This window comes from Leptidea sinapis, chromosome 11 (genome assembly GCF_905404315.1).
Source record: "Leptidea sinapis chromosome 11, ilLepSina1.1, whole genome shotgun sequence".
Lineage (NCBI taxonomy): Eukaryota > Metazoa > Arthropoda > Insecta > Lepidoptera > Pieridae > Leptidea > Leptidea sinapis.
The window spans coordinates 900,581-923,492 of NC_066275.1; the positions used below are offsets into that span (position 1 = coordinate 900,581).

The 22,912-nt window shown below is 34.2% G+C and overlaps 1 long non-coding RNA gene across 2 annotated transcripts; it reads right to left on the minus strand.

Moving 5' to 3' along the window:
• Nucleotides 1-347: 347 nt before the first annotated feature.
• LOC126966686 (uncharacterized) lies at nucleotides 348-1,854 on the minus strand. 2 transcript variants are annotated; one of them, XR_007729771.1, is made up of 3 exons: nucleotides 1,813-1,854; nucleotides 1,526-1,744; nucleotides 348-788 (listed from the first exon to the last, which is right to left on the minus strand). It is a non-coding gene; the product is annotated as an uncharacterized LOC126966686 (long non-coding RNA). The 2 variants fall into 2 exon arrangements; XR_007729770.1 differs by lacking the exon at nucleotides 1,813-1,854 and having other exon boundaries at nucleotides 1,526-1,763.
• Nucleotides 1,855-22,912: the final 21,058 nt, after the last annotated feature.

A 22,912-nucleotide genomic window follows, 5' to 3' on the forward strand; every position in this document is an offset into this window, starting at 1 on the left:
TATACTGGGTGCCTAAGGGTCTCTCTCTGGTCTTCAAGTCTCTCGTGTGGTCTTAATTGTTACATCTCTGTTGACCTTTCCTGCAACTCCAAAGGAATAAAAGTAACCATTAAAGGTACTCATACCATGTCGTACAATAGTCTTGACACCGATAGGAAATTTGGAATGAAAACTAAACTATGAAGGAACGACAAATGTGCTCACTGAGAACGCTTTTTAAGTTTGGTCCGATGGTTGGCGATTTGGTGGTTTCAGACAGTTCTATCGAACACTCTGTGTGATAAATGCGGTAAGGCCCACTATCATGTTCCAGATCAACTTCTTAAGATAATGATTAGGACTGAAAATAATAAAAATTAAATGGAAATGTCTTAATACATGACACTTAAATCTTCAAATTAAACAGTGGTTGAAACTGCAGCAGCAGTAGTTACTTCTGTACCCTTAGAATCAGCATTAGTCTGATCAGTTTTAGCATCTGTTGTAGCACCTCCTCCCGCTGCTGTTGTTTCTGTTTGAAAACCAGAAGTAGTTCCAACTTCCTTTTCAGTTTTGTTATCGTCTGTCTTAGCTCCTTTGCTCGATTCAGTAGTAACCGTTGATTTTGTGGTTTTAGCTTTGACTTTTAGTTTGTTAGCACATCCGACATATATATTAACAGAAATGGGATTGTTATACACTGATGTAAGTCTTAGTACAACATATTTTTTTTGTAAACCACCGCGAACAATTTCTACTCGAGGCCCACTTCCTATTCCAAGACGATCAACCACACGAAAGTAGGTTATCTGTGAAAATGGACAAAATTTTGAAATAGAGTTTGGATGAAGAAGTTTAGAGCTATATAATTATATATAGATTAATTATACTCATTTAATAGTTATTTGAATGTAAATTTGCATCAATCGCCTGGATACTGCCATTAAAAAATGGTAATACTGAGTTCGTTACTAAAAAAACGTTAAAACATACACACACACACCCGTACACGCACATACACGTACACGCTTTATCATTCACTTTTCAAAGTATGCTGTTTTAAGGATAAGTGAGAGTGGAGCCTACTGGCACAAGCATTCTTTATATGCTTACAAGGAGATTCTTAACACTATTTGTTAAGGAAAAGTGTAAACAATAATATTAATAGCAGTAGTAGTTTTTATTAGAATTAAAGTTTTTGGTTCGTCCTGGAAATATCAATGAAAATATGATTTAAATTGCATGTCTTCGGACATAAAAAGAACTAAAAGTGAAGGCAAATAGCAAATTTTGACCACATTCAAAGAATAATGTCAAACAATAGCCATAATTAGTTCTCCTTTCATTCATTCTTTGACTTTTTTCACTATCATATAACTACACATATTATTGTCATCAGAATTAAAGATATATTCCAAGTTTATGTTCAATTGGCCAACTTCATGGGGCTGAAGTTTCGATCACTATATTTGAACAACAACAACTAGGCAAGCTGAATTTGTTCAATATTTTACGTATGAGATTCCTATAGCCAGTACATACTTACAGGGCATTTAAAGATTCTTCCGTATTTTGCGTAAGTCGAAGTAAACGGCACACTTTCCTTATACAATCTGTCTTGAGCGACCAATATGTCATTCTTCTTAAACATGCCCACATAAAAATCTCTACATAAAACACCATTTACAATGCAGAAAATAAGGATTGTTAATCTTTTCATGCTTAAAATTTGTGATAAAGGAAAATACAATGACATTAATAATGGCTGTAATACAATATTAGACTATAAACATGTTGGAAACGGTAATAAAATTAATAGTTTAACGCTATTACGTTTTAATAAATTAAAATTTCAATATTTAAGTTTATGTACTGCGCAATGTGGCAGAAAATTAGAAATAGGTATAAATACAATTCGTTTTACTATCGCAAAAGTTAATTATTAGAAAAATTATTTTATACAATACTCGTAAATGAAACCTAAGCATTGACTTTTGTGTTAGTGCGAGACTACGAAATATTTAATGTAATATAAATACATAAAAATATATAAAATCCATGACTCTGAAATAGTCATTGATATACATCATGCAAAAGTTGACACTTAATTGGTGGACTATTACACTAACCTCTTCCAAAAGACTTCCACTTTGCCCTGTGCTTCCTCGGGGCATTAAAAGAATAGGGAAGTCCCAGGTCCCAGGGCGTTGTAAGAGAAAGGCTACTACGGGCATTTACTAGTGGGAGGCTTCTTTGCACAGGATAACGGTTAAATTATAGGTACCACAACGGCGCCTTTATGTTTCGGTCTGAAGGGCATCGCTAGTGAAATTACTGGTCAAATGAGACTTAATATCTTATGTCTCAAGGTGACGAGCGCAATTATAGTACCTATCGCTCAGAACTTTTGGGTTTTTCAAGTATCCTAAGCGGCACTGCATTGTAATGGGCAGGGCGCATCAATTACCATAAGCTGAACGTCCAGCTTATCTCGTCCCTTATTGTCATATAAAAAACAAGAAATGAAGAGAGGAAAGTATTTATAACGAGTTGTAAGAAAGTATTTATAACCTGTATAGTAATACTATAGAGGAGAGTTTGCCCACAGGCCAGCATAGGTTGCAACTCAACGGACAGGACATTGCGTGACCCCCGACAGTGAAGTACCGCGGGGTGAACATCGATTGATTGGTCACGAAAACCGTCGCGTCACCGACCTTTGAGGGCTGAAGCCGACTCAACAACAAAATGCTAATATACAAAAAAGAACACAGCAGGCAGCAAATGCTCTCAACCCAATATTTCGCCCGTCTATGGGCTACATGCCTTGAACAGTATTCGCCGCCCTTGAGAGAAGACCACGATGCGTATAGTATAGTTTGTCACTCAAAAGTGTTTATAGTGTAAATCCTTGCCACCGATACATAGTCCCGCAACCGGTCTCTTGGCTACACTTGTTTTAAAACGGCTGAGTTGTTTAATCGATCGCAAAACGGCATCCTTACTCTTTGGGCCGATTATACTGGCCTATTCGCTGGATCATTCGAACAGCGGATGTTAATAGTTGATGACAGACACTTTATATGAAGTTCAAAAGATTTTACTCCTTTTAAATTTACTACAGCTTCGAGAAATGTTGAGCTATAATGAGAAATAGTGGCGAGAAATGTCATAAGTCGTCGTTTTACAAATTACCAAACGTCAATTACTCAATGCCTTACACGAGTAAGTCTAAAAAACAAGAGTACAGCAGATACATCTATCTCCACACCGTAAATAAGTAAAGGAAATTTAGAGCATTTAAAGCGATTATACAAATATATATATAAAGCAATACATAATATATTAAATTACTAACCGCCTATAAGCTGACGTAATTGGCATCCTTTCATAGTATAAGAATATGATGTACGCATTATTGTGCTTGAAATAGAAAATACAAGCCGAGCCTTTCACGAACTTATACAATAGAACCGGTATTATCCTGATCTTTTCGATTGGTAAATGTTAGCTACTGCAGCATACCCAGAATATTTAATTAGGCGAAGAACCTTAATATCTCACTTTTAAGCTTTCTTAACCGACTTCAAAAAAGGAGGAGGTTCTCAATTCGTCGGTATTTTTTTTATGTTTGTTACCTCAAAACTTTCGACTGGGTGAACCGATTTTGATAATTCTTTTTTTAATTGAAAGCTGGTGTTTCCCGTGTGGTCACATTGTATTGTGGTCCATTTGTAATCTTTGGAGTCTGTGTCATCCAAGATAGGCTTCCTCCTCACGACTCAAGCACATCTCACCTATAACTACATACATAGTTATAGGTGAGATGATGAGAGGCAACACCGACTCCAAAAATAACAATAATCGTAAATAGAATTAGATTAATTAATTAGATTGTATAAAAATACACAATTCATTTTATACTTTATAGTGCACATTATATATTCTATTGTTTTGGAGTAGTGTTTTTGAAGTCGGTTGATAAAAGCGTGTTAAAATACAACATATTATATATCTATCCTCAATATTAAGCGTTGCGACGATTTTAATGTTAATGAAACGACATTCATTTCAAAATCAAATTATTAAATTCAAAATAGAATTTTAAAATCCTTTTTTTATATCAAAATCTACAACCCTTTCGTAAAGACATGCCTCAGACCTGAGAAGAACTGGCACAAGAAACTCAACGAGCCTCTTTTTTAAATTTTGTCTTTAAATTTCTCATAACAATTAAATTTATTCATTAAATAGCCTGACGGCGATCGCTACAGTCGAACGATAATTGTGATCTTGTTGTATAAATGCCAAAAAAAAGTCACGTAGTTTTTCGTAGATTTATCATGTTTAAATTATTAAGTCAAACAATATTGATATACACACATTTCCCAAATATTGTAATAAAATTCTCAGATATTCATATGTGAGCGGGAGCTGTCGCGAAGATGTTGTAGATTTCCGAAGTATTTCATACACTTGGGCATTATTGGAAACTGCAGTGACAGGGTATTTGGATTTCAAATATATTCTTTTCGCGATACCAACTGTATTACGAAAGTGATGTTTGTTACAAAAACTTGCAACAAAAGTTAAATGACAGAAATCTCTTTTTCGATTATCTAAGTTTTTATTGTATTTTTCTATTGCTTTTGGTAAAGGGGCTTATAAAATGATCACAGAATACCTTTATTTATTTTCGGTGTGTGTGGATGATGCAGCTACTGTACACAGTAAATCGTCGGTTTACTGCAAGAGCTCACTAAGTGCAAGAAATCATTAAGTGCAGTTAATAACTGCGCGAACATCGCCATGACGAGCTCTATAGAATGCAAAAACTCACGTATTTATAGCTGTTATTTGGAAGTTATTATGTATGCATAAAGTTGATAATTAAAATTTCGTGACTATTGGTTCTATTAAAATCATTAAATCACTTTGTAAACTTTAAAAAAATCAAAGTAGTGAAATAATGAACAATTATTACTTTATTACAAAACTCATTTATGTTATTTAGTGATTTTTTTTTAATATGACAAACGAAAATCACTTTAGAACGAAACTTGGTTAAAAGTCATTAACTGCACTTAATTATTTATTATAAACAATAATGTTATAATGAGACATATTAAACAACTTTAATTGATTCTATCAAATCAAGTGATGACAATCATATAAAACTTTGTTTATCAAAAAATTTTTTATGATTTATCATTGCTCTTACAATGAAGTTGTAAATTCATTGTTATATCGATTAAATCAGTTAGTACCTTAATTATCCCTCTATCATTATTAAGTGAATTTTGTTATCTTAAAACCAATAGAAAAATATTGGTGCAATAGCTCAGGAATGAAACGCGGGGTGGGATAAGTGCAACGGAGGATAATGTGCTGGGTGGGCTACTTCGACCGGCCGATTCGCTCGGTAGTCGGTGACTTAATTTAACTATATTAATAAATAACTAAATTACTCACTCAACTAAGTTGTGGCAGAAAGCTGAAGCTATATGGAACGAATACACGGAATTTTGTATAATCATTTGCACATGTAGAAGGTTTGCGCGCGCTAGATGCCAAAAATGCTAACGCCACTGGATAAGTAGCGTCGTCGTAGTTTTTGGACATCTCTGGCGATAATTCCGATCCAGATGGAATGGAAAAACAGCCACGGTTGTTCAAAGACGAAAAATTGGTATCCAAGCTCATGGCCACTGTTTTTTGGTATTGTGAAGGGATTTTGACTATCGATTACATTCCTTAAAAAAACTACGATGAATGGGAATTTTTATGCCGCATTGCTGGCAAAAATGCATGAAGTGGCATCCTGTTTTTGATGTCTTATTTAAATCAGCGCGAGTTGCAATGCGTGCCCTAGATTAAACAAGGTTTGAAGAAATTTCATGAGAAGAAAGAACCATCCGGTTAATTTCTTCAAACCTTGGGGTTATTTTCTTCAAACTAGGTGGGTACCTAGCCCCCAGTAATTATTTTCTATTTTCTAATGTAAAGAAAGACCTCCGATGGTGACGATTTCTGAGTAAAGAATAGATGACGGCGGTAGACGAGCATTTTCAAGGCAAAGACGGCGAATATTTTTTAACTGGATTAAAAGCACTTTGTGGAAAATGTAAGAAATGTACATGCAAAGGAGAAGAGGCCTTCATAGAAAAATATTTTTTATATATTTTAAGACCATTCTTAATTCCTTAGACTTAAAATATTTCAGCCGCCCTTAGTTATGTTTGTAAGATTAGCTATATCAAACAGTTAAGTAGAAAAAAGTCGGACCTATAGACGGCGGTTACCGGTAGGAAGGGAGAAGGACTGGCAGTTAGCCTGGATATAGCGTAGGTCTTTGATCGTGTATGGCACAAGGCGCTCCTCGCAAAACTTCCATCATTTGGGCTTCCTGAGAGCTTATGCAGATCGTTGTCGATGGTTATTGCTCAAACTCGAAGCCCGTGAACGCCTAAGTGCCCCAAGGCTATGTGCTATCTCCTACACTGTTTGTTCTTCCTGTTTCTTCTGTATGTCAATGATATGTTGGATACCTCCAACATACATTGCTATGTCGACGATTTTACTGGTGTTGCCGTATACACGGGCCATGCAGGTCTCGCTTAGGAAATTGTCGACCAGGGAAACTTGTGTCTTCCATCGAGCCCTCTCTTGAGAAGGACTCGGAATGGGGTAAAATGAACCTTGTCCAAATTGACCCCAGAGGACTCAAGTTTGCGCGTTTACTACTAAAAAACCCCATTTGTCGTATCACTGCTCTTCGACAATACCTCCCTTAAAGCCTCGCCCAGTATCGCTAGGTCTCTAAATCCCGAGCGAATGCAAATTCTGTCATCTGGTCATCTGGAAGGCAAAGCCAAATTGGATTCGAAGAAGCTGGGCATCATTAATAGAGCACGGCGATACTTCAAGTCACGCTGTACAAAGCGCAGGTATGGCCACATATAAAGTATTGCTGTCATCTCTGGTCTGGCGCACCCCAGTATCAGCTCGCTCCATGTGACAACCCGTGCAACACAAGGCTGCTTGATTTGGTGGAGACCCCAGTGCTCTGTGTATGGTTCGATCAACTGGCGTTGCGTAGAACCGTATTATTCATTGTTTCAACAGAGCTCGGATGATTTGTAGATAAATATCCATGCGAAAAATTGACGTAAACTGGCAGCTTTGTTGTCACGTTTCAATTGGTCAGTGAGAGTCCCGGAGGTCCACTCCCTTTACCTCCACCATAGTCCCGTAGGCCTACCCCCTTTTCCTCCCCCAGTTTCATATTTAAGATGATAATAGGGAAAACGATATTACTAAAACTAAAACTGGCTTAATTCATAGTTCTCTTTTTGTCAGTTAATGAGTTCTTGCAGTAAACCGACGAAATTTTGTTATGTATATATTTACATTTACTTTTTTGACTTACTTGTGTAAGGCATTGACTCTTTGACGTTTGAGTATGTTTGTTGCATCACTTTATATATTATATTGTAATTGAAATGATTTGTAAATCTATGAAAATGTAAATCACGATGGTGGCAATGAGGTTCTTGCTACTTCTTTTCATTAGCTCAACCCTATACGAAGTAGCAGTCATAAGTGTCATTTCCGTAACCTACATGAATAAAGTGATTTTGATTTGATTTGATATGATTTGCTCCTGTTTCCGCAATTAGACCACTAAGTTCCAGTCATTTCTCATTGCTCAAAATAGAGGTTAACTGTCAAGCCCAATTTTTATCGACGTTTTCACAGCGGCCACAGTCTATCAAGACTTATAAATAATTTAAGCTAATAATGTATATGATCATAACAAAATACAAAAAGGATACACCCACAAAATACGCAATGTATGATGTGTCAAGTATTAAGTGGATACTTATCGCCGACAATAGAATTCTGGGAAATGTTGTTAGCATTCTCGAATCCGGCTTTCACTCTAATGTGTTTATTTATAAGCAATTTCCTCCAGTGGGAGTGAAAATATACGGGATTGGTTTCGCAGTATTACCTTAATTAACATTTATTTTGGATTTAATTTAATCAAAACATCTTCATTTTATTTATTTCTATCAATTCATAAATTGCGTTAGATGTGAGTAGTTCAAATACAAATGGCTTATAATTTTTTTAATATTTGTTTCGGCTATTGTGTTTCAGTAAGTTATTATAAATTTTAATTGACACTGCGTAGGGGCCTACTATGAACTGCTATTGCGATTCAATTAACGACCTAAAATGAACTGCTTTGCTTTTTCATATCACGACGTAATTAGAGCGATCCAATTTAGGTTGACGTCAAATCAAGTCGGAAATTGAATAGTAAACTGTTTTCATTCGTTCATTCATTCGTACCATGAGGTAATATTTCAAAATAAACTGGATAAGCTTATGTGACAAAGTGAGCGATTCAAAAAAAGTTGCTACTTTCTTAGCGGAAAGTGAATTGTTTTGAAAATAATTTTTAAAAATAGTGAAAGCATATATAAGACATACAGAAAAGAAAATTTTAATTGATGAAATATGAGATGAGATTTTGGGTATTTTCTGTGATTTTGGTGTAAAATTTTGGGTATTTTCTTACAAACTTACATATTTAGAGTATATAATATAAGCAAAGCAAAATAAATACTAAAATTAGGATATTGAGATTTTAAAAATGAGCTTTGCAGCTTACTCGTTGTTTAATATTTACAAACACACGAATACATTTTTTTCTGTAAAATAAAAAGTTCGTCTGCACCTATTTTGGTAGTTAGAAGAAGTAATCTGCAAAGAATAATTTAGTGTTGAGAAGGACAGGCGCAAAAATTAAGCGGAAATTTGTTTATTTTTCAATTCAAATAATATCTGTGATATATCTGAATATCATAGCATGATCGACAAATAATATTTATTTTATATTATAAATCTTATTTATAATATAGATTTATCACCAGCAATAACTTTACTTAAGGCTGAAAGGGCAAATAAGCCAAGTGAGTTTTCAACTGAATAGATATCTGTGGAAGCTTTGGGAATTAATAAAATATTAAATAAACCTTTAGTTATTTCATCTCCTTACACTTAAATAATTTGTAATGAAGAATTCAAAAAAAAAATTCTTCTCACCAGCATACAAGTTATTAATATCCTGTTAATATTGCAAATTATAATTCAGGTCTTTTTATTAATACTAAAGAAATAAAGCGATTAAGAGTTGTCACCCGTGTATTTCACTTCTGAATAATAAATGATGCATGGCCAAGATAAGTTTAATGACGATATAATAGGCGAGGGTGCATGAGGGCGCACTTGTGATCCATTGCCGTTGTGGATTTCCAACTCGTATTCTATAGTTATGGTAGTATGATATTGTAGTCTTTCTCTACATTTCACTTCTCGAAATAACATCTTTCCGCACATGCATATGAGGGTCTTCAACGAGGTACAATCTTGACTCCTTAACGGGATTATTTTATCTTACGCAGTTGGGCTTAGGAGAGCTTTCATTTTAAGGCAAAGGGTAAGCAGAAAACATGCAAACAAGGTGTTTTTAGACAAGTTTTATGGTGAAGAACCTTTGGTGCTATGAAGACTACTTTGTCCTGTTACACATACCCTTAAGTCTTAATTATAGGGTGTCATTGCGTGCTGTTGGTTATAGTTAAGACTCTAGAGCTATTTTCAACTACCATTTTTATTAATAGCTAAACAAGTTTTTTCTCGGTATGACGCATTTGTTTATTACGAAACTTAGAGAAGTTACTCTAATAGATACTTTTTTGTGTAGACACTTTTTTCAGATTAGTAATCAAAAACAAGGCTTGTGAGCATTTAAACTGCTTCCGCCTCTTAAAATGTTATTGTTTGCTCCTGTTAAAATGTTACGTTTTCCAAGCAAGAATTTTCGCCTTATGAGTACTGAAGATGTGGACATTTTAGCTTCAGTTATTATGTATTTAATAATGTTGTTGGCAGGGCCACGATGTTACGATTTTTAATAATCTTGTTTCATAATTATGTTGTACTTACTCCGAGGAACCAATAAAACACATTAATTTAGTGTTATATAGGCTTCTGAAATTTGGCTAGGGTTGGCGATATTTTTTACTCACCTTTTTTATCATCTTTCAATCAGATATTTCTAACTTAAGCACTTTTTAGCAACTTCTTTAACAACCTTAGAGTTTAGTAGTTAGTAACTCTGACCTTTATTCTACAGGTCGCAGGATCCAATCCCGTAAGGTATAAGTATTTTTATAATGAGTTTAAGTGGCTATTCCCTACTTATGTTTTATTACAATAATATATGGTATATATATTTATGTATGTTAGTATTAAATATACCTTAGTATTGCACCAAAACTGGCTTTGCCTAGTTTCAGGCTAGATAATTTGTGTGAAAGTGCGTAAGATAAAATAACTTTGAAAAAATTCCGCAAGGTTCAATTTTGGGACCATAATTATATTTATCCTTCTTATATGATATTGGTGACTGTTTCCAGTGTGCTAAGTTTCTTATGTTTGCTAACGACACTAAAATTTACGCTCACATTAAGACTGAAATAGATTCAATAAACCTTCAGAGCAATTTAATCAGAGTGTGTGACTATTATTTTGATAATCGTATCGGAGTTGACTGAAAGACATTGATGTCTTTAAATGTTTACAAATCACCTTTACGCGAAATAAGAAAAATAAAGAATATCAATACAAATGATATTGTATTGATATTCTTTATTACTAGATGTTTTGATGATGAATATGACTTGATGTTCCTTTAACACAAACAAATAGCATAGGACTTAGGAATATTGTTTGATACAAAAAAATCAATATTAGATCAATGTGAGCTACAATAACTGAAAAAGCTACAGAAATCTAGGTTTCATTATACGTCAACGTTTTTCAAGTTTAGAGTGTGTAAAAGTCCTTTACTTATCAAAAGTTCGTAGCGACTTAGAATACTGCTGTAATATCTGGAATCCATATTATTGGATATAAAATATTGACGAAATAGAGAATATAAAATCAAAATTTGTTAAGATATTAGAATATCGCCGTCGGCATTATGGTTCTTATTATGAGGACTCCATTAGATTTCCAAATTAATGCACTTAAAAGACTGGCACTTAACTTTACTCGATATGTTATTCAATGCTTCAAAAAGCAAGTCATTTTACGAATATTGTAATCAAGTAGCTTATAACGACTTAAGATATACGCACTGTACGGTGTTATAGTTGCCGTAGAGATTAATCTATGTATAGTTCATAAATTAAACGAGACTTAAGAACAACTGGTTTATTGAACTAAGTCTAAATGGTTAAAATGGTTATGAGCACACGCGAACCGATTGATGCTTTTGAACTGGGGAAAATGTAGAAAAACGGCACGCGCTAGCGCAGCCTCTAACATAGCGCAACGTGATGCACGATGTTCGACTCGTCCATGCTCCCCTTAGAGAAGTAAGGTGAAAAGTCCTGATTTATGAAAATGGTACAATTTGATCAACAATCAATCTTAATCTAACGTACAGTCCCTATTTTATTTCACTATTCCCATTACTAAAACTAAACTTAAACACGATAGAAGATGTAGATTTGTTAACACTTTGCACTGGTTTTTTATTACTACACTCCGGTTTTGCACTCACACTAACACTCTAATGGACCCCTCGCTGCTGAGGGGCTACACACCACGGGTCGCGGTAACACCGCGGCGGGGGCGGGAGACACATACACATATATACACACACACAATCACACTACAAAATCTATATAAGTTAAATTTTGTATTTTTGTTTTAATTATAGTGTAATTAGAGCATTTAGTTTTGTACCTTAGGTTTAATAATAAAAAAAAATATATGGTAAAATTATCTGTTGGTGACACTATGATCAAATCGCATATATATAAGACTAGCTCCTATGATGATATCTACTATAATGTATTATAAACTAACGATATAAATATTTTAAAACGATTGAAACTTAAAAGAACATGCTTTGTAAGCAGCAACTAAAACCACTACAATATTTCATCACTAAAGCGATCTAATATTTTAATAGAAAAGTACAAATTTATAATACTACCTTTTACTCGCAACTTTGTCCGCGTGGATACTTTGGGCAGCATTTTCATTTTTTTTGGATACTTTGCAAGTAATACATACATACAAACTGCTCATCCCGCTGCTAGTGGCGCTCTATTGTCATTGTGCACAGACTCTTTAATAGTATTTCCCTATGAACTTTTATGTCCTATTTCATCCCCATGTAGGATGTTTTGATTTCAAATTCAAAATTCAAAAATGCTCGAAAAAATGTTTTTAAATTACTACTTATCAAGTGCCTAAATACAAATTTTATAGTTTTATCTCCGAAAATTACGACATCTCATACAAACTTCCATCCCCTATTTCAGCCCCTCCATTTATTTTTTCGCAATTAAAAGCCTTTTATTTTTTGTCCTTTCTCAAGCTCTAGTCTTTCTCTGTATTCAATTTAATCAAAATCGGTTTAGACTTGAAAGCATAACAAACAAAAAAAAATCCACATTTATAATTTTTGTAGGGATTATCATTCACCATAACATCATATAACGGCATTTCATACAAAGTGTTCTAAATGACGCAAATTTTCAAATTTTTCCGCTCGGATAAACACCAATCGTACTCTCAGGTCGCGATATTCTGATAGACTTGGAAAGTGCGTGCACACACGGGATTCCCATTCCTATTTCTAAAATGGAATACGTATCGTATAATACTTATGGCGCGGTGCTTGTATTTATTCATTATGTTCATTTACCTGGTGGGAGGCTCCTTGCACAGGATACCAACTAGATTATGGGTACCACAACGATGTCTATTTTAGCGTAGCTAGTGAAATTACTGGGCAAATGAGACTTAACACATTATGTCTCAAGGTGACGCGCGCAATTGTAGTGCCGCTCAGAATTTTTGGGGTTTTTTCAAGAATCCTGAGCGGCACTGTATTAACAGCGGCATAAGCTGAACGTCCTGCTCGTCTCGTTCCTTATTTTCATTAAAAAAAAGAAATGTGTTTGTCTTACCTTTTGGCAATATTCCTCTAAAGATGTGACCACACTATGCTCCTAAATGTGGATATCTTTTCACGTTCGGATATGCGTGTTGTGATACGATTATACTTATCTTGTAAGAATGTTAAATGAATTATGAGGATGGCAATCAATCAGCAATACATGAGCCGTTTATAAGCCAAAGTATAATTCAATTAAACCGCTTGCCCATTGATAAATGACATTTAAAATGAATTCCCGAATATTGTTTGTAACCATAATTTACGTTTCCTTTGAAGTAAGTTAGGTATGCTAAAGGCTGGCAACGCTCCTGTGATTCCTCTGGTGTTGCAAGAGATTGTGGGCGGCGGTGATCACTTAACAACAGGTGACCCTCGTTTGTCCTCCTATTCCATAAAAAAAAATGCTAAATTAAATATACCCCAATGAATTGAAACATGAAGTGACTAGATAGATACTCGTATATCACACATGCTCGTCTAGCCACAAAACTAACGCTAAGTTCGTAATGGAAGTTAACTTTAGACATCCCACATCAGTGTCAAATGTATAAGTTAGACAGGCGCTGCCAAGAAGCGAGGTGGGGCAAACAATTTATCAAATATTTACCTAGATCGATCTGTATTATGTTCGCGCTCTAGCCTCTCACTTAGTCTGGTCAAAGAGATACTGATGCAAATAAATAGTTATATTAATTAACGCATTTTCACACAAATTCTCTAGCGCCAAACTGACAAAGTTTGAACTATGTATGCAGGACAAAAATATTTAAATTATTATTATTAAATATTAATATTTAATTTATAATAAATCAAACAAAACCTTTTTATTCATGTAGGTCAAGTAAATGACACTAAAGAATGTCAAAAGTTTTCTTTTCTTTTTATTCACTTCGGAAAGGGTTGAGCTTTAATGAGAGGAAGTAGCAAGAAACTCATTGCCACTCTTTTAAACCAACATTTCCAGTTTCATCTTTTTGCAAATCATTTCAGTTACAATAATATATGTAAAGTAATGCAACAAAAATAATTAAGCTTCAAATACTCAATGCCCTTCACGGCTAAGTCAAAAACAAGTAAATGAAAATTAATACGAAAAAATAAGAGTTTTTCAATACAGTTATAGGTGCATCAATCCCCACACACCGGTAACTATAAAACAGTATTTTGCAGACATTTAAATAGCGGTTGTAGAAAATATAATAACTTTAAATTTAAAAACATGAAGCTGAGTTTTTGGTCATATTATCCTGCCATCATAAGTAGCGCCTGTTCACGAGCATGACGCATGGGCCAGCCACCGCCTTATTATAATAAACATCCATGACATGACAACAAAGGTTTATATTTATAAAATTTGAGACTAGAAGACTTTGAATCTGGACCCACAGGTCAGAGTTTGAAATCACTAGGCTACGATGCCTTCAAATAATGACTGTTAGTGAAGTTAGAGTAACTTCACTAACAGTCATGTGGTTGTGATAGGAGTCAATAGAGTACAATTAATCAAATATTAACCAGACATTAATAAATATTTTGATAACGTCTTTGCGTCTAGATATATATACCTATTTAATATTTATTATAATATTAAGCAATTCAAAACATTACAACTTCCAATGGAGGAAACTGCATTTAATGCCAACATACTATAATTTTATAACCTCAAATCAAAGAGTCAATGATTTTTTATGCCCAGCATAAAACATGTCCAGTTTAAATAAAAACAATTTGTAAAAATAATTGTAGTTGTCTCTTAGACTATATTGAAATTTATTGCCAGGTAAATTTTCAACTTAATTCGAAAGAAATTGAACACGCTAGACAACTTATAACAATTTGTAAGATAATATCTTATTCAAGTTATTAAAACTTTTAAAAAGCTTTGTTATTTGTGCTTTATTTTTTAACTTATTTTCTTCTTTTATAGAATCTACAATACAAAAGTGAGGTTTATTGCCGTTATAAATTAGTAAATTGATATTTAAAATTGATTATCATACAGTTAAATTGTAAATACTACGTGTATTAAGTTATTAATATAAGTTCATAGTACCAAAAAAGCTCTAACAATGCGTGATGGCTTGTGGTGTGTTTTCATCGTCGAGTAGGAGGTAAATAGAGTGATCACAAGATCGGCTTTCTCCTCTGCAGTATGGGTCAGTGTGTCATATTTTGGCGATTTGCAACTTCAATAATCTGAAGTTACGATTGTATCTCTTTCTTCAAAACTTTTCGGGCGCCACAGCCCAATGAAGCATTGAACTACGCCTGTGATATGCCTCCGGTCGATACTACAGAGCTTGGTTTGAAAAGATCCATGCCCTGTATCACATTCTGCTGACTTGCAGTGCAAAACGCGGTGGGTCACCGGTGCTATGCGATGTGGCCATTAGATAGACACCACACTCCCGACCAGGCAATTGTTGGACTTTCCAAGAGGGGCGTCGACAGAGACCTGGTAACTATCGCGATGTGTAGTCAGCAGAAGATCTAATAAGGACGACATGTGGACAGAAGTCACCCAAGACTACGATTTCTATGATCTGTGCAAGCACCGATGAGAAAGCAGCCCTTGAGTTGATTGATCCGTTTGTGAATTACTCTATGGGATCTGTCGACACATAGGCGCATGTGGATGTGGGCCTCATGTACTCATTAATGCAGTTTAACTGGGGAGTAAACTTCCATACAGAGTTTTTTTATGACAATAAGGGACGAGACGAACAGGAAGTTCAGCTGATGGTAATTGATACGACCTGCCCATTACAATGCAGTGCTGCTCCTAAGCCCAAAAATTCTGAGCGGCACTACAACTGCGCTCGTCTCCTTGAGACGTAAGATGTTAAGTCTCTTTTGCCCAGTAACTTCACTAGCTACGGCGCCCTTCTGACCGAAACACAATAATGCTTACACATTACTGCTTCACGGCAGAAATAGGCGCCGTTGTGGTACCCATAATCTAGCCGATATTATTACAATAAATTGTTAGAGGATTCTTATTTGAAAAAATAAAAACAATACTTTATAACGGCTCATAGCTTTAAAGCATAAAAAAATACGTAAATCTTCGCAAAGTTGATAAATAAATACAAATTCTGATAATCCTATAAAATTTTCCAATCTTCAGCCCTTGACAACACCTGTGTCGCTTATCCAGAGCAAAATGAATATTGTGAGCAATTTCTATTCAAATATCTATTGGAAACTGTAACGTGTACTTTCTAGAAGTTTTGTTTATGCATAAATATTTTAAGGAACAGTGTGTTCTATGAGATCTTTCTATATCTCTTATTTGTTACAAATTTTATATTCGTATCAATTTATAGAAATAATTAAAATCTATGTGAAGTTTCAACTAATATATAAAATTCTCGTGTTATGGTGTTAAACTTTGAACTCCTCCGAAACGGCATGACCGATTCTCATGAAATTTTGAGTGCATATTGGGTAGGTCTGAGAATCGGACAACATCTATTTTTCATCCCCTTAAATGTTAAGGGTGGTCCACACGATTTTTTTTTTGACATTTTTTTTTTAATTTATTTGATTATGAGTCAGCATTAAAAAATACATACAACTTCAAATGTTCACCCATCTTCGATCAACAGTTACTTTTGTATCGCGATTTTAATTTCGGCAATACAACGTTTGCTGGGTCAGCTAGTATTAAATATGGTAAGAACTCCATCTGTATTTATAATTTTTTCGCCTTTACTCTACAACATGTATATTCAAAGTCAAAGTCAATTTCATGTAAACTTTATTCATTTAGGCTCAAACTAAGCGCTTTTGAATCTTCACTATAATATATACACGAAAATGTAGAGCTCATGAGAAGAACATTTTATAAGAAACTCAACGGTCACTCTTTTAAATTAATAGAGTATTCTTATAATGTCTTTAATTTGTAAGGTATTGCATCGACTATATAAATCATTTTAAAAGCGATTAAAATATAAAATATATCATAAAAAGTAATAAAGAAGTGTATAAATATAAATAGTATTATATTGGATGCATCAACCTTTAGACTTTAGAGTTTGGATTTATTGTTTGTGTAAGTATGGTTCATGAACATGATGGTCGTGATTACTGGCATAGTTAGTAATCGCATAATTAATAAAGTATTTTTTTAGTTTTTATTTATTCATTTTAATTATAACATTTATTTTAATTTTAACATTTAACTTAAAAGTATAATTACGGGGAAGTGTACCAAAGAATACTGGCAGCATTTCTGCGAAGGATAGCTATGCTCCTCAGTTGTCCAAAATAGCTGACAGCGCTTTTTTTTAATGGAACAGGAGGACAAACGAGCGTACGGGTCACCTGTTGTTAAGTGATCACCGCCGCCCACAATCTCTTGCAACACCAGAGGAATCACAGGAGCGTTGCCGGCATTTAAGGAAGGTGTACGCGCTTTTTTTGAAGGTACCTATATCGTATCGTCCCGGAAACACCGCACAAGGAAGTTCATTCCACAGCTTTGTAGTACGTGGAAGAAAGCTCCTTGTAAACCGCACTGTGGAGGACCGCCACACATCCAGATGGTGAGGATGATATCCTAACTTGTGGCGTGTCGTGCGAAGGTGGAATTCAGCGGCAGGAATTAGGTTAAACAGGTCTTCGGAACACTCCCCGTGATAAATGCGGTAGAAGACACAACACCAAGCTTGGGTTTCCAGTTCCTATTGAAGCACATATATAGTACCTTGCACATTCTCCGCGCCTCAGGCAAGGTGTCGACACCAAATGGTACTAAAATGTAAGACACTAAGAGCGACATTTATCACTACATCACTAAATATTATGAAACAAAATCCTTCGCTGCGTCTGTCTATCTGTTCATGATAAACTCAAAAACTACAGCACCGATTTGCGTGCTGTTTAGAACAATAGATAGCGAGTTTCTCGAGGAAGGTTATGATATATAATTTGTTATGTTTTATATGTATTAACTATATTAATTAAAGGTGTCGGAAAAAGAAGCTGGGAGGTCTTAAACGAAAACGCTGTCTTAGCCCTTTAGGACATTACAAAAGAATATATAATGGAATTGTGCATCTTATATAACTCTACAGACAAGTCTGGGATTGCATATGTCTATCTTTTATGGATAACATACTTTATCCATTTTAATACTTTAAAAAATTGGCAATTATGAAGCGGTAATGTAAAAGCTGTTTACACAAATACAATATTAATCCACAGAACGTCTGTTGGGTCAGCTAGTATTCAAGTATAATTAAATTCCTTGTACCTACTCATTTTTATCCTGATAAAATAGATTCTTACATAAAAATAAAGTTACATTCTAAATTGTTACAAAAAACTGTTGTTCTAACAAAATATTTTCCATTTAGGCTCAAACTAACTCCTACTATACTATACTTCAATCCTGCTATACTTCAATATTTTTCCACACCTCAAAATAAATACTTAATCTCTCTAGACAGACATTTTTGTTTAATCTGCGAATAAATTTAAACTCATTTTGTTGCCCTTTGAAGATTAAGGCCCTTAATACGAAATCAATTTCGAGATGAACGAGTGGACTTGAGAAAAACGTATTTCGAATATTAATGTCTCTCTGGGCTTAAGGTTTCGTAAATCTTAAATCGCAAAGGAACATTTTATTATTGAAAATGATTATTATAAAATGCTTAAGTATTAAGTAAATTATTAATAACTAGATATTGTATTATGATCGCTTTGAGATTTTTTTAAATGAAAACTTTTTTATCTTTTGCTTTGTACTGTACTGTTCATAAAACTTCCTTGACAATTCGTGCAAGCTGTTAATCTATGGGATTCTGAAAAAACAAACATATCGTTCAAACTTCAAATTATGGGATATATAAATGGTTTTTCAGCGGCATAAAACCTCTTTGTTGCTACAAAATAAAACTGTATGACCCGATTGAATTGAAAATGTTTCATATAATTTGCTTAACTTTGTAGGGATAATTCTATTAGGCACTATTGTGTAATATTATTATTATGCCCGTGTTTGTTTTAGTTTAGTTAATGGCCATAAGAACGAAGTAAAAAGGCTCACTTAACGAGCAAGTGTGTTGAAAATTATATTATCAAACAGTATAAATAGACTGGTGAAGGTAGGAAGGAGTAAATGATCAATTGATTTCAAAACTGAATATCGTATAAAAGTAATTTGAAATAATTTTTCCTCTCTATAGAGTCGAAAGTGAAAATGCTGACGCAATCTTACGCCACATTAAGCCTCAAACGGGCCCACACGAATCTCCTTTGACATCCCTCTTTCATTTTTGCCATAGCCTAATTTTTAGATGAATGACTTTGTCATATAAAAATAATAGCTTTTGATATGCGATATGGCGTTACATGTATACATTATATTTTTTTCTTCAATTAATTTAAATTAAGTTATTTGACAAGGGAGGACAACTCTTGCAATATCATACAAAATAGGCAACATTCACCAAATATAAATGTTACTGCTATAGATAATCATAATATAAAGCTCATAAATATTGTTCACCAGAATATACAAGGTATCTCAAGTAAGGAATTAGAAATTGAACTGTTTTTGAGCTGCTGTAATATAGATATATTATGTATTACAGAACATTGGCGTAAGAGTCATCAGCTCCAGTTTAGTTTTAGAGAACATAAAGTAGTCAGTTCGTTTTGTAGAAGTAGGGCAATACATGGAGGTTCCCTAATTATTATTAATAATAGATTAAAATGTAAAAATAGAAGAGATATTGTTAATCTCTCTATAGAACAACTAATTGAGATAGCTTGTATAGAACTAGAGCAATTTATTATTGTAAGTGTATACCGCCCCCCCACTGCATCATATGAACAATTCCAACATAGAATGGAGGAGGTACTATCAAAATTTAGCAAAACTAGCAAGTCAATTATAGTGTGTGGAGATTTTAATATAAACTTGCTTGAACCTTCGGCCAATTGTACTAGCCTTAAAAATTTATTTCAAAGTTTTAATTTGTTCAATGTATTTTGGGAACCTACTAGAATCACTTCTACAACAGCAACCTGTTTAGATAATATTTTTACAGATGTTACTATTACTAGTAAACTCATAATTAATAATCTTCAGTCCGACCATAGTGGGCAACTTATAAAAGTAAATACAAGATTGGACAATGTCAGACCAAAAAAGGTGACGATTATACCAGTTACGGGTAGCCGTCTTGAGAGGTTTAGAAATAATTTGGTAAATACAATACCATTTTTACACTGTGGCGAAACTGCTAATTTTCTAATACAAAAGACCTATGGGGCCATTCGACTAATATTGTTAAATACATACTTGACATTATAGCACCTGAATTAGCAATAATATTTAATGAATGCATAGATGAGGGTGTGTTCCCTGACCTCATGAAATACAGCAAAGTTATACCTTTGTTTAAATCGGGCAGTTCTTTTGACCCTGCTAATTTCAGACCTATTTCAGTGCTGCCTGTTTTTAGTAAAATTTTTGAAAAACTTTTGCTTCAACAGCTACAAATGCATTGTTGTAAATTAATGAACAAAAATCAGTTTGGTTTCACTAGGGGCTTATCAACAATTAATGCGGGTACTAGACTCATTGAGCACATCTTTGACGCCTGGGAAGAGTCACAGGATGCATTGGGCATTTTTTGTGATTTGTCAAAAGCATTTGACTGCGTCCACCATGAAACTTTACTCCTAAAACTAAAGCATTATGGAGTGAAAAATAGAGCCCTAAATCTGTTAAAATCATATTTAAGCGAAAGAGTTCAGATAGTCTATGTAAATGGCAAACGGTCTTCGGGTAAACCTGTGGGAATAGGTGTTCCACAGGGTTCTATTCTCGGTCCTTTCTTGTTTCTTATATATATTAACGATCTACCGTTTGTGGTAGATGATAGCCATGAGATTGTATTGTTTGCTGATGATACTTCACTTATTTTTAAAGTGAAGCGACGTGCGGATATTGATGACGAGGTAAACAATGCAAAGATAGTACGTTGGTTTGAGACGAATAATCTGCACTTAAACAGTAAAAAAACAAAGTGTTTACGGTTCATTACACCAAACACAGCGGAGGTACAAACCAACGTACTTATAAATGACCAGAGATTGGAACTTGTGGACACTTCGGTCTTCTTGGGTATCACGTTAGATAAAAAGCTTCAGTGGGGTCCACATATTACCCATCTAGCAGATAGACTCAGCTCTGCGGCATATGCAGTTAGAAAGATTAGAGAGTACACGAATGTTGCGACCGCTAGATTAGTGTACTTTAGTTATTTTCACAGCATCATGACGTACGGTATATTACTATGGGGTCATGCTGCTGACATTGATATAGTGTTTGCACTGCAAAAGAGAGCTGTTCGTGCTATATATCAGCTTGGTTATAGACAGTCTCTCAAAGAAAAATTTAAAGAAATAAATATTATGACTGTTTATTGTCAGTACATTTATGAAAATTTAATATATGTTCACAAAAATCGTCACCTTTTTGCTCTTAATAGTGATTTTCATTATTATAACACTAGAAATAAGGGATTGCTTGTAACTAATTCTAGTAGGCTTCATAAGATACATAATAGCTTTAAGGGTAAATGTATACACTTCTACAATAAAGTCCCAGCCACTGTTCAGGCATTATCTATAAATAAATTTAAATGTTTTATAAAGAAATGGCTCTGTCGTAAATCCTATTACTCCACTGCTGAATATCTAAATGATCGGACAGCCTGGGACTAGATTGTGATTATTTTATAGCGACTGTACAATATTGTATATTTTTATTGAAAAGAGCGCAGAAAAAGGAATGCTGGGAGAGTTTCTTGCGCCGCTTCTTCTCTCTCAGAGCGCCATTTGTTTCCGAAGCGGTAGTAGTATCTAGTAGTATAAGAAATGACATCAAAAAGAATTCTAAAGGAATCAATTTTGAGAAAATAAATGCCTTTTATGCCTTTACATAACTTTTACCCCGCAACTTCGTCCGCCTACACACAGGACTGAGTATGTACTAGCGGAAATTAATTTTATACAATAAAAGGACATAGACTTTTTTACCGACTTTATTAAAAGGAGGAAGTTCTTAATTCGTCGGTATGTTTTTGTCATTTAGAACTTACCTTAGAACTTTCTACTGGGTGAACCGATTTTGATAATTTTTAGTTTTGGTACGATTATTGTTATTTTTGGAGTCGGTGTCAGCCAAGGTAGGTTTGTAACTACATCATAGTTATAGGTGAGACGTGCTTGAGTCGCACGCGCGATTTGAGGAGGCGAGAGGCAAGAGCGGGGCTGCGGTGGGAGGACACTGATTCCAAAAATAACCAAAAAACGTAACTAGAATTAAGATTAATTACTTAGATTGTATAAGAATACACAATTATTTCTTTACCTTGTAGTGCATATTATATATATTGTTATGAAATAGTGTCTTTGATATCGGTTGTTTTTTTGTTATTTTTTTTTTGTAAATATTGATGTGTTCTGCATTATTGTACTATGTCATCAAAAGTTTTTGCAACGCACGCGATGTCAAGAATATTTTAAGGTAATTTCTTTACACCTTGGGTTACATTATTGGAGTTTTAGTAAGGATCCATAATTTTTTTTAAAGTATAATATGAGTATGGCCTATGTCACGGGGTAGAATGGCTTCCCAACAGTGAATCAGTTCAGTAGTTTCGGAGCTTATTCAATGCAAATCAACAAACAATCAAATCTTTCCTCTTTATCTAACAAAGTGCCTGAGGACTTGAAAATACTGTCAAACAAGATGTTTATACCAAGACTCTTTAAATGGCTGCTTGAAATTAATTTTTATATTAAGTGAAATAATTTTTATTTAAGCAGTTATATTTAAGATCTGGATATACCCTA